The sequence below is a fragment of the Eriocheir sinensis genome, chromosome 59, assembly GCF_024679095.1.
Source record: "Eriocheir sinensis breed Jianghai 21 chromosome 59, ASM2467909v1, whole genome shotgun sequence".
Lineage (NCBI taxonomy): Eukaryota > Metazoa > Arthropoda > Malacostraca > Decapoda > Varunidae > Eriocheir > Eriocheir sinensis.
The window spans coordinates 9,086,318-9,098,116 of record NC_066567.1 but is presented as its reverse complement, the minus strand read 5'-3'; the positions used below and the strand labels follow the sequence as shown (position 1 = coordinate 9,098,116).

The 11,799-nt window shown below is 40.2% G+C and overlaps 1 protein-coding gene across 3 annotated transcripts in view; it reads right to left on the bottom strand.

The window, feature by feature from the left end:
* The window catches only part of LOC126985538 (protein wntless-like), a 32,381-nt gene that overhangs the window by 7,063 nt on the left and 13,519 nt on the right, over positions 1-11,799 (bottom strand). The window contains exons 11-12 of one of the 3 annotated variants that reach the window (XR_007738778.1): positions 11,393-11,545; positions 1,068-1,785 (exon numbers count right to left, since the gene is read on the bottom strand). The gene's annotated coding sequence lies outside the window, so the exon portion shown is untranslated. Of the gene's footprint in view, positions 1-1,067; positions 1,786-5,777; positions 11,546-11,799 lie in introns of those variants that run through there. The other 2 variants (XR_007738779.1, XM_050840583.1) reach the window with 2 other exon arrangements.

The following is an 11,799-nucleotide window of genomic DNA, read 5'->3' as shown; positions in this document are numbered from 1 at the left end:
TCCTCTTCTCTTCTCTTCTTCCTGTCTATATTAACTATTGACCTCCTTCTCCTCCTCCTCCTCCTCCTCCTCCTTCTTCCTCCTTCTCCTCTTCTATTCTCTACTCATCTCTTTCTACGTTACCATTTGCTATATTCTTTCTTGCTATTTATATTTACTCTTCCCCTCCTCCTCCTCCTCCTCCTCCTGCTATAAGCGTCGTAATTAACACCGTCACGACACCCTCCCTGTAATAAGCCGATAGTCGTACAGGAGATGAAGGAGGGTTGGATCCTAATATGGTGTTCATGCGGTGTTTTCCTTCCATTTATGATCTCACGAACTTTATATATGGTGTTGGATTCTCTCGATAGATAGATAGATAGATAGATAGAATGATGAAGACAGTGAGAAAGGAAGAAAGGAAGAAAGAAAGGAAAAAAAAAGAAGAAAGGAAGGAGAAACTAATATTTTTTCCTCCATTACACTTATTTTTCCTCCTCACATTCCCTCCATTCCTCCATCTCTCCACCACACAGCGGAGGCAATTTTGTGTTTGGAGTAACCATGACAACGGGAGAGGAGAAGGAGGAGGAGGACGAGGAGGAGGAGAAGGAAAGAGAAGAGGGATATGTGTGGGATGAAGGATGTGAGGGAAAGGATAAACACACACACACACACACACACACACACACACACATCCCACCCCTACTACTACTACTACTACTACTACTACTACTACTACTACTTAAATGTTGGTGGGTTAGTACAAAGGAGAGGAAAACTAGAGTAGATCAATATTATACTTTACTAAGTCTTCATAACAATAACAACATGAACATATTTTAAGTACGTGTGTTTGTATGTATGTATGTATGTATGTATGTATTTATGTATGTATGTATGTAGACGTTGAACCTAGATATACATAAAACTCCAGCATGTTAAAATTCATTCTTCTACATCAACATATTGTTTATCATGTATACTCATGTGTCCTTGTTGCTCCATTATCACACACACACACACACACACACACACACACACACACACACACGAACGGGTTGAGCCGGCGACGATAGTAATGGTGTAATACACACACACACACACACACACACACACACACACACACACACACACACACACACACACACACACGCCAAGGGTGGTCCTGTGTGTTGGGTGTTGTCCCGCCACGCGCCTTGAGCCAAACAGACCAATCATCACATCAGTGCTAATGCTTGCCCTTCACTTTTAATTGCATATTTTCCGAGGTCAAAATTTCCTTTGTGAACTGAATTTTTCCAGGAGTTGAAGGTCCCCCGCCCACTCAGCTCTCCACTGCCTGAAGGCTGCACTCTTTGTATTTCAATCAGTTAAATTGCACTGGAGATTAGATGGAGAACAATTTAATTAATTGGTAATTTGTGCTTCTGTTAAATGCTACTTGAGAATTTGTCTTCCACGACAATACTGCAAGTGTCTTGCTGCACAAGTTGTTACATCTCTGTAAAACCTCTGCCATCAGAGGTACCACTTACAATTTAACTCTAATTATTAAGAAATTCAGTGTAATAAGATTAAAACTTTCAAATATTCTTACATTATATATATACTAATAAGCAGTATATTCCTTTGAACCTTTTATTTGTAGTGTTAGTTACTGCAATAAATCTAGGACAATATCCAACAAGCTTTGCTTATCAAAGACATGTTATGCATAACACTGGTTCACTATTGCTGTCCTTGGTCTGCGTGCATTACGGCGCCGGTCGTCACATGCGCCGCCCCGACCCTCGGCCAGCGCTGCGGGGTGAACTCAGTGGTGACGTGACGAACGCTAACACGAAGTGGACAGGACTCCAAACATAAGATAACTTCTACCACTATTACTTAAAGCTATTCTCTATAGCTTACCTACAAGTGTTAGACACAGACAACCAAGCCTGCAACACATAACTTATGCTGACAATGATAACAACACACAAGCAGACCAGTCTGTACACCACAGAGACCTTTGCCAGCACACCCTCCTGGGCTGAGGTGTTCCTGGTGCTGCAATACCCACACACGTAACAACACACAGCGCCTCACCATCATGTGTTGACAGTATTGTATTGCACATTCAAAACAATATTTAATACTATCATGAAGCTCGGTACCTATTTCTTTTTTTTCTCTTGCATCACTAAACTGCACTTCCTGCAATGCAGCGCTGAAGACATTTGTAAATATTACAAACTGTTTCACAATTTTCTCATTAGTCAGGTATGCTATAATCATCATCATGCAATGTGTCTGGCAGTGTTGCAACTCATTTTTCCTCGTTGTTTCTCCTCTTCATCATGCCGAGCAGAGCACTTAAACTTAATTATTCATAATCTGAATAAACTATTAAGTGTCGGACTAAACGAGCTTGGACGTCTGCAAAGCATATAAACAACTCTTACGAACGCTAACTTTGGCAGAGCTTGTATTGCGTTGTTGATTAGGAAAAAATTGGTCTGGATTATTCACAAAACATCTATCTATCTATATATGTTTATCTACTTGTCTACACATCTACCTGTCCACCGACCATTCTACTAGTCAATATGTGTGTGTCTGAGACCATTCTTAATTTTAACAAAACCTAGTCATTCTTCCCCAAAACTAGCATAGGCCTACCTTCCCATGGCCTATACTATCTACCACCTAATCAAATGCATCAACCATCACTCATTGTGCTTACTTTAGTCTAGCTCTTTCACCCTCGCCAACCCTACCTTTCCGTGGCCTTTAACTAACCTAAGTTCTGGCTCACCGTGCTGTAGAAGCCTTACTCTAACATGTCACCTTTTCTTTAAATGGCTCGGCCCAGGGTAACTGAAGTGGATATTCCCCAAACTTAACCTGGCTTGGTCCAACCTAATCCAACCTTGTCTAACCTGACTTGGCCCAACATGAACCAATCTAGGTTGGTCAAACAGAAACCAACCAAACTTGAACCTAGCTTAGCTTAGTCCAACATAAACCAATTTAATTTTACCCTAACCAGCCTTGATCCAACATAATGCAACCTAACTTTACCCTACCCTAGCTTGATCCCACATAATCCAACCTAACTTAAGCTTACGCTTGGTCAAACATAATACAACCTAACTTGATCCAACCTAGCCTATTCAAGCTTGGTCCAAAATAAACCAGCCTAACCCAACCTAGCTTGGTCCAACATGTCCCAACCTAACCTAACCCAGCTTGGTCCAACCTACCCCAACCCAACACGAGCCAACCTACCCAAACCTAACTTGGTCCAGCATAACCCAACCAAATATGACTTGAGACTAAACTAACTTGGCATAAGCTAACACAACCTAACCTAGCCTGGCCTAATCTGACCCCAAAATACAAGCAGGTTATAGGCTGACACAAAGTCTTATCTAAACAACAGAAGCTAACACAACCTAACTTAGCCTGACCTTACTTGACCTAACCAGACTTAACATGACCTCAAAATACAAGCAGGTTATAGGCTGACACAAAGTCTTATCTAAGCAACAGAAGCTAACACAACCTAACATAGCTTGACCTTACTTGACCTAACCTAGCGTAACATGACCCAAAAATACAGGCAGGTTATAGGCTGACACAAAGTCTTATCTAAGCAACAGAAGCTAACACAACCTAACATAGCTTGACCTTACTTGACCTAACCTAGCGTAACATGACCCAAAAATACAGGCAGGTTATAGGCTGACACAAAGTCTTATCTAAACAACAGAAGCTAACACAACCTAACCTAGCCTGACCTTACTTGACCTAACCTGACCAAACATGACCCAAAAATACAGGCAGGTTTAAAGGCTGACGCGAATTTTCATCCAAACAACATAAGCGAACACAACCTAACCTAGCCTGACCTTACTTGACCTAGCCCAAGAAGCATACCCCCAAAATACAAGCAAGTTCGTAGGTTGACATAAAGAATCTTACTAAAACAGCCAAGCACTACATCCTCCTCCTCTTCATCTACCCTTACCCTAACACCCACATATATCTATCCGCCCCCCCTCCTGATAAGCTAAAATAACAACCTAAACACTATACAATGAACATATATAAACATTTCATCTTTCCAACCTAACAAACATCGATATTTTCCAAGCTCCACCACGTATCCCCTCCCGCTAGACATTACACTCAAAGTACATACCATTTAACATCTTTTAGCCTATACAACGAAATAGTTTAGTTTAGCTTTAATTTAGAAGTGTTTTGAGAGCTACAAAGCCTACCGAACCTGGCTGGACTTGAAGCCTTCCACACATCAACCTGAGAACAGTGAGTTAAGAACATTTCCAATCCTTACATCAACGGCAACACAAATATGGGTAAAAATAGTGGAATTTCGTGTGGTTTAATTCGTTGACACTGACCAGATAGCTATCTACAAACACTTATGCTTCCTACATACGGGGGCTCCTTCTCTTTGCTTTCATTCCCCATTAACATAAATTCAGTAAGTCTTCACTCAACGTCACACTATTTTCTTAATGATAACCAAGTGGAAAAAAAAGAAAAAATGAAAATAGGAAGAGGAAATACTTAAAGGAAATATATACCCGACAGGTTCTTGGAAATATATGCGAGTGGAACAATATCGAGAAAAACAACGAAAATGGGAAACGGCAATAAAGGAAATATTTACTAAACAGGTTCTTGGAAAAAAAAAAAAAAGTGAAACAATGTCAAGCAAAATCTTTTATCACCGACTCCACAATGTAAACAAAAACATAGATTAGGTCCCTGCAGTATATTTCTGGTCACAAAAACGTCACCAGGCTTCTAAATAAACTCCAAACACTTCAAATACCAAACACTGCAATAAACGTGTTAAATAGATAGAATTAAGACAGATTAACTAAAAAAATATATATATATATATATATATATATATATATATAGTAATATATATGCCCGATTTACTATTAGCATTCATTACAACGCGGATAGAATTAGGAAAAATTGTTCGAAAAGCAAAAAATATGGAAGCTGGTCATGGGGCCGAATCTCTTAAAGCACTACTAATTTTGTATTCTTACCCGTTTTCTTTGATTTTTTTCTTGACGCAATATTCAGCGGTGCACGATTTACCATTACCATTCATTACAACGCCGACATATTGAGGAAAAGATGTTCAAAAAGCAAAAACTGTCACCTGGTCAATTTTGTTTTTTACGCATTTTCTCTGATTTTTTTCTTGACGCAATAATCAGCGGTGCACGATATACAATTGGCACTCATTACAACTCGGACATATTGAGGAAAAAATGTTGGAAGAGCAAAAACTATGGGGTCGAATCACTTAAAACACTTCTAATTTTGTCTTCTTACGCGGTTTCTGATTTCTTTTTCTTCTTACCACATTCATTAGCTGCGCACGATTTGCACTTAGGACTCATTACAACGCGGATATATTAAGGAAAAAATGTTGGAAAAGCAAAAACTAGGCTAAAGGAACACTCGGGCGCCACGACGTAGCGAAAAATAGGAACAGGTCATGCCCGAATTTTTCTGTCTGTTAAGCGCTTTCTCCGATTTTCTGCTCCCACATACATAAGCAGTGCACGATTTACACTTCGCACTCATTATGACAAGGATATATTGAGGAAAAGATGTTCAAAAGAGCTAAGACTATAGAGAAGAATACCCGGGCACCCAGACGTAGTGGAAAGTAAATAGCAATTGTCATGGTCGAATTAACTCCTCTAATTTTCTTTCTCTTACGCGTTTTCTCAGATTTTTTGCTTCTACATATATCAGCGGTACACGATTCACACTTAGTACTCATTGCCACGCGAATAAAATGAGGAAAAGATGTTCAAAAAGCAAAAAACTATAGAGAGGAATACCCGGGCGCCATACCGTAGTGGAAAGTAAAGGTATTAACTCCTCTAATTTTCTTTCTCTTGCGTGTTTTCTCTGATTTTCTGCTCCCACATACATCAGCAGTGCACGATTCACACTTAGCATTTATTGTGACAAGGATATATTGAGGAAAAGATGTTAAAAAAGCAAAAAACTAGAGAGGAACACCCGCGCGCCATGACAGTGAAATGTAAACAATCCCAACCATGGCGCCGATTGTCAAGTGCATTTCGGCGCCCAAGATCACATATTTTGACACGGTTTTTGAAGGATTTTAGGGGATTTTTCTGGGGTATTTTTATGGCCCTGATGATAGTTTGATCCTGCTTCTGTACAATGAGCGTAAAAATAACACTCATTAAGACCTGATTTATCTCATTTTTGGTCTTTGGAAATAGTTGATGTGGAGGCGGAAGCGTAAAAAAATACAGACCCAAATTTTGTACCGCGCTGATTATTGCCATACGCCTCTATTACACGTTTTTTTTAATCTTTTTTCTGTGTACTTTTATTTCCTTTCCAGTTATCATACATGTTATACATTTTTCATTGTTTTTGAGTGTGTTTTTTTATTTATTTCTCAGCTGTCATACGTCTATATATGTTTTTCATCTTTTGGGGGCGTTTTTTACTTCGCTCAATTTTCATATTTGTGTATTATGTGCTATTTATAATTTTACAACTATTTTTATTTCTTTCTCAGCTGCAGTACATCTTTATTATACACCTTTCATCTTTTACAGTCTATTTTTATTTATTTATCAGCTGCAGTACATCCCTGTTATACATTTTTCATCTTTTAGTCTGTTTTTATTTCTTTCTCAACTGTTGTACATCTCTATTACACACCTTTCATCTTTTACAGTCTGTTTCTATCTCTTTCCAAGCAACTTTGAATTAAATGACGTTGACCGAAACGACGTTATTCGAGGACTTACTGTACTAAACGATGCCTAATTCTTTTCCACCTGACTTTTTACTGAACAAAGCCAATAAAACTGTGAAACTTCAAAGACATTCCCCATGAAGTTTATTATAAGTAATGTCACGTTATAAGTCTATCACTTCCCTAACGTATAAAAAGTTTGAAAATGTAAATACTTAAGAAACGAGAACACTAATTGCATCTTTAATAACTGTGTCTGTTAACTGTATTTATTTTTGCCCTTGAGCTGCTTCCTTTACTGTAAAAAAAGAAAAAAATCTTTGTCTATTTCCCGCTGACGTATCGATGCTTACTTTCCAGGTGTAGTGCATAAAAAGTATAGTTTGCATTAATACTAAAGAAGGAATAGATAATGGTAAGTTTGTCTGCGAGATTTACAGCCGAAAGTTAATTTTCTTCATGGACTTTTCATGTTCCGGGTGTCGTGCATAAAAGGTATAGTCTGCATTAACACTAAAGAAGGATTAGTTAATGATAAGTTTGAGTGCAAGTTTTACAGCTCCTTAACGAGTCTGCACTTCTTTTCTTCATTCCTGAACATAACAGCCTTGGAACCAGGAAAAAACATCCCTCACTTGACCTACACAAGCTGGTCTGTCTAGCCGGCAAGAGACCAGACAGAATACTAAACAAAACACCCTTAAAATTGCGCTTTGCAAATCATTATTCTTACAGTACTAAGCGATAAGTTATAAAGAGAAGTATATAAAGGTTGAAAAATTGCTGTATCAGTCATAACGAGATTTTTATGTCATACAGAAGCTTATGAGAGTATAAATATCTAAAAAATCAACTATGGAGAGTTTGTCTGTGTGTCTGTGTGAGTGTGTGTGTGTGTGTGTGTGTGTGTGTGTGTGTGTGTGTGTGTGTGTGTCAGTAAAAGTTCATTCCGAGGAAGAAGTTTCAGGCATTTAAACACTATTCACACAAAATCCGCCAAACATGAGATACATAACAAGGAGCGTAACGGAGGGAGCCAGCAATCAGGGCCACCAATTAATCATGTCAGGGCCACCAGTTAATCATGTCAGGGCCACCAGTTAATCATGTCAGGGCCACCAGTTAATCATGTCAGGGCCACCAGTTAATCATGTCAGGGCCACCAATTAATCATGTCAGGGCCACCAGTTAATCATGTCAGGGCCACCAGTTAATCATGTCAGGGCCACCAATTAATCATGTCAGGGCCACCAATTAATCATGTCAGGGCCACCAATTAATCATGTCAGGGCCACCAATTAATCATGTCAGGGCCACCAATTAATCATGTCAGGGCCACCAATTAATCATGTCAGGGCCACCAGTTAATCATGTCAGGGCCACCAATTAATCATGTCAGGGCCACCAGTTAATCATGTCAGGGCCACCAATTAATCATGTCAGGGCCACCAATTAATCATGTCAGGGCCACCAATTAATCATGTCAGGGCCACCAATTAATCATGTCAGGGCCACCAATTAATCATGTCAGGGCCACCAATTAATCATGTCAGGGCCACCAATTAATCATGTCAGGGCCACCAATTAATCATGTCAGGGCCACCAATTAATCATGACAAGGACACCAATCAATCATGTCAGGGCCACCAATTAATCATGACAAGGACACCAATAAATCATGTCAGGGCCACCAATTAATCATGTCAGGGCCACCATTTATATGCCATCAATTACCGAGGCCTAACGCACCGCTACACACAACTCAAATTACAAAACACGAAGGAAACGAACGACAAATTAATCCAACACACACACACACACACACACACACACACACACACTTATCCTATCAAGAACAAACTACAGCCACAAGAACACATGATAGCCTAGTACACCATCAGTATGAGTATAAATAGGAGTGAGTATTAGTATGAGCACCGAACTTGCCATTTCCCCGAGGAGGCATTCCGTAACCTCTCTCTCGGGGGCGGCAAAGGGAAGCAAAGGGAAGGAAGGGAAGGAGGAAGGATGCGAGGGAGGGAGTTCTCGCTACGAAGGCATGTAAGTTTGTGCATGAGCCGTGAGTGGGCGGAGGAGGTGGAGGAGGAGGTTGCTGGTCTAAGAAAGTGGAGAATGTGTGATATGCTACGGTTAGTTCATTTGTAAGTGCTACCTTAGTGTTACTCGTCTCTCTCTCTCTCTCTCTCTCTCTCTCTCTCTCTCTCTCTCTCTCTCTCCATCGATAAGCTACTTACGTATATATATCCTCTGCTACTTCTCTATAACAACATTTTCGTATAAGTTATTGTATTCATATATGAAATTATGAGCAAGCTAATATCCGTCGAAATTAAACACGATTCAGTCTACCTCCTTACAAATGTGTTGGAGGGTAAAAAGTCTTGATTCTGAACACATTGCTGAATACTAAAGTTCCCCGTTAAATACTGTCGACTTTTGTGCTATTAAATACTGCGCTGTCTCTAAAGTATTTCCTGTCTTGTTCATGGCATACTCCTCCATTCCCCTCACTCATAATAATCTCTGTTTTCATCATCTTTCAGTGCATAAATATATTTGTTGTTCTGCTCGGTCTTCCTTAGTGCCCCCTACAATACCACTCAACAGCATGACACCAGTTTCTTTCTCTAACTACATAACTCCTGCAAAGTATTTCCTGTCTTGTTCATGGCATGCCCCTCCATTCCCCTCACTCATAACAATCTCTATTTTCATCATCTTTCAATGCATAAATATATTTGTTGTTCTGCTCAGTCTTCCTTAGTGCCCCCTACAAAGCCACTCAACAGCATAACACCAGTTTCTTTCTCTAACTACATAACTCCTGCAAAGTATTTCCTGTCTTGTTCATGTCACACCCCTCCATTCCCATCACTCATAGCTATTTTCATCATCTTTCAATGCATAAATAAATTCGTTGTTCTGCTCAGTCTTCCTTAGTGCCCCCCACAAAACCACTCCACAGCATCACATCAGTCTTTTTCTCTAACTACATAACTCCTCCAAAATACTTCCTTGTAATATGCCTTCCGAAATTGACTTATCTTTCTGCCACTCCTCTTGACTGTAGGAGCAGTGAGCAGCGGGCTTTTTTTTCATTACAGTTTCCTTTTTTTACCCTTGAACTGTTTCCTTTACTGTAAGAAAAAAAAATCATCCACCTATAGTCATTGCCTCACCACAAAACATGCACCCACACACCCATTGCTAACCTTTAAACCCTACACCAAAGACAACACTTCCTATTACCTCGAGACATCTTAATAGACAGCTTCTAACTCATTGATTTCCTCCTCTTCACTATCATATCCTTCTTACTATTTCTCACAACGATTATTCTGACCAATGCCTTCAAACCCAGTATTTCCCTCACCATCCAGTATCCCATAAGTCAAGACAGTGATATTCCTTGAGATTAAGTATTCTAAAAGCCACCTTCAGAGTGCCCATCCCTAGAGACATCCTTTGTACAATATACTTTTGTTTGAATTTGAAATAGTTCCCCCTTTCCAAACACTAAATAGCTCCATTCTTCCACACATCAAATGACAGTCTTTCTCTACCAAACAGTATCAAGAACTCACATATTTCTCCCTTTCTAAACACTAAATAGCTCCATTCTTCCACACATCAAATGACAGTCTTTCTCTACCAAACAGTATCAAGAACTCACATATTTCTCCCTTTCCAAACACTAAATAGCTCCATTCTTCCACACATCAAATGACAGTCTTTCTCTACCAAACAGTATCAAGAACTCACATTTCTTCCTTTCCAAACACAAAATAGCTCCCTGTTTACCTTCACGCACCAAACGACAGTCTTTCTTCACTGAACAATACTAAAAGAGCAAATGAACCATGAGCAGAGGGAGGCGTAGGGAAGCGTAGAACTGTCACCCACTACCTAAGATTTACTAAGCACATGTTTAAAGCAGTTTCCATATAACTTACCAATACTTCATGCACTCGGCCTACCCTTAACACTGACAAAAAGACTCTCTGCCCACCACCCGAATGCTTCCTTATAGATATACCTAATTAAACCTTTTATATGTGTAATTTGTATTCAACTCTTACAGTATCCAACAGCTCCTTCTGGTGCTTCTACCTACAAACGTGGCAGGAGATTCCCTCTTTAGGATTTGTGATAATTACCTAATATGATTTGTTTTAGGTTTTATGAAAGTACGTAACCAAACCAAGTGTTGACTCCATCCTGAGCTGTTAACACACTGAGGGGTGCCAGTATCTAACATCATATACTTTTCCTTAACTAACACAAACACACTGTAAAACCTATTCCAACCTTTTCTTTAAGATGAAACAAAGCATTTTTCAACCCTATCCTCCCCTGACTGGTTGGCAAAGTGTTCAAATGCATGTGCCTGTATAAGACATTGGCTCCTCATCGTCCAACATAGCGCAACTTTACCGAGAGACAGACAAACACAAACTTGACACCTGACCCCTGGATCGCCCCCATACAGACGCCCTCACACCTTCCACGCGGCCCCTCACGTAAGGTCTTCCCACAGGTACAAACAGTGAGGAGAAACAGGTGAAGAGGTGAGGTGACGGCGAGACCACTCAGCCTTACCTCAGCCAAGGGGCGGTGGGCGGAGGGGCGGCGGGCAGGACCAGGGGGAGGGATGGAGGGGTGGAGAGAGAGCCGGCCTGAGTCGTCCTTGGTGGCAGTGGTGTGGAGGGATGTTTGGCACCGGATCACAGCTGTGCCGGCCGCCCGAGGACTCTGACAAGACATGGGGATGCAGGAATAAGTGAATTAAGACAAGGGACTAATTTATGAATGAAAATGGGGACTCATGAGTAAATGAATGAAGATGGGGGACTAATGAATCAATGAATGAAGAGTCAGGATAGATGAATAGCTTAGAGAAATTGCCCTTTGTAGGATGAATGGCTTCTTACAGACTCATTTTATTGCACTTGTGAATAGAAGAGACATAGGGAAACAAAAGAACAAGAAGAAAGAACCAAAGGAAG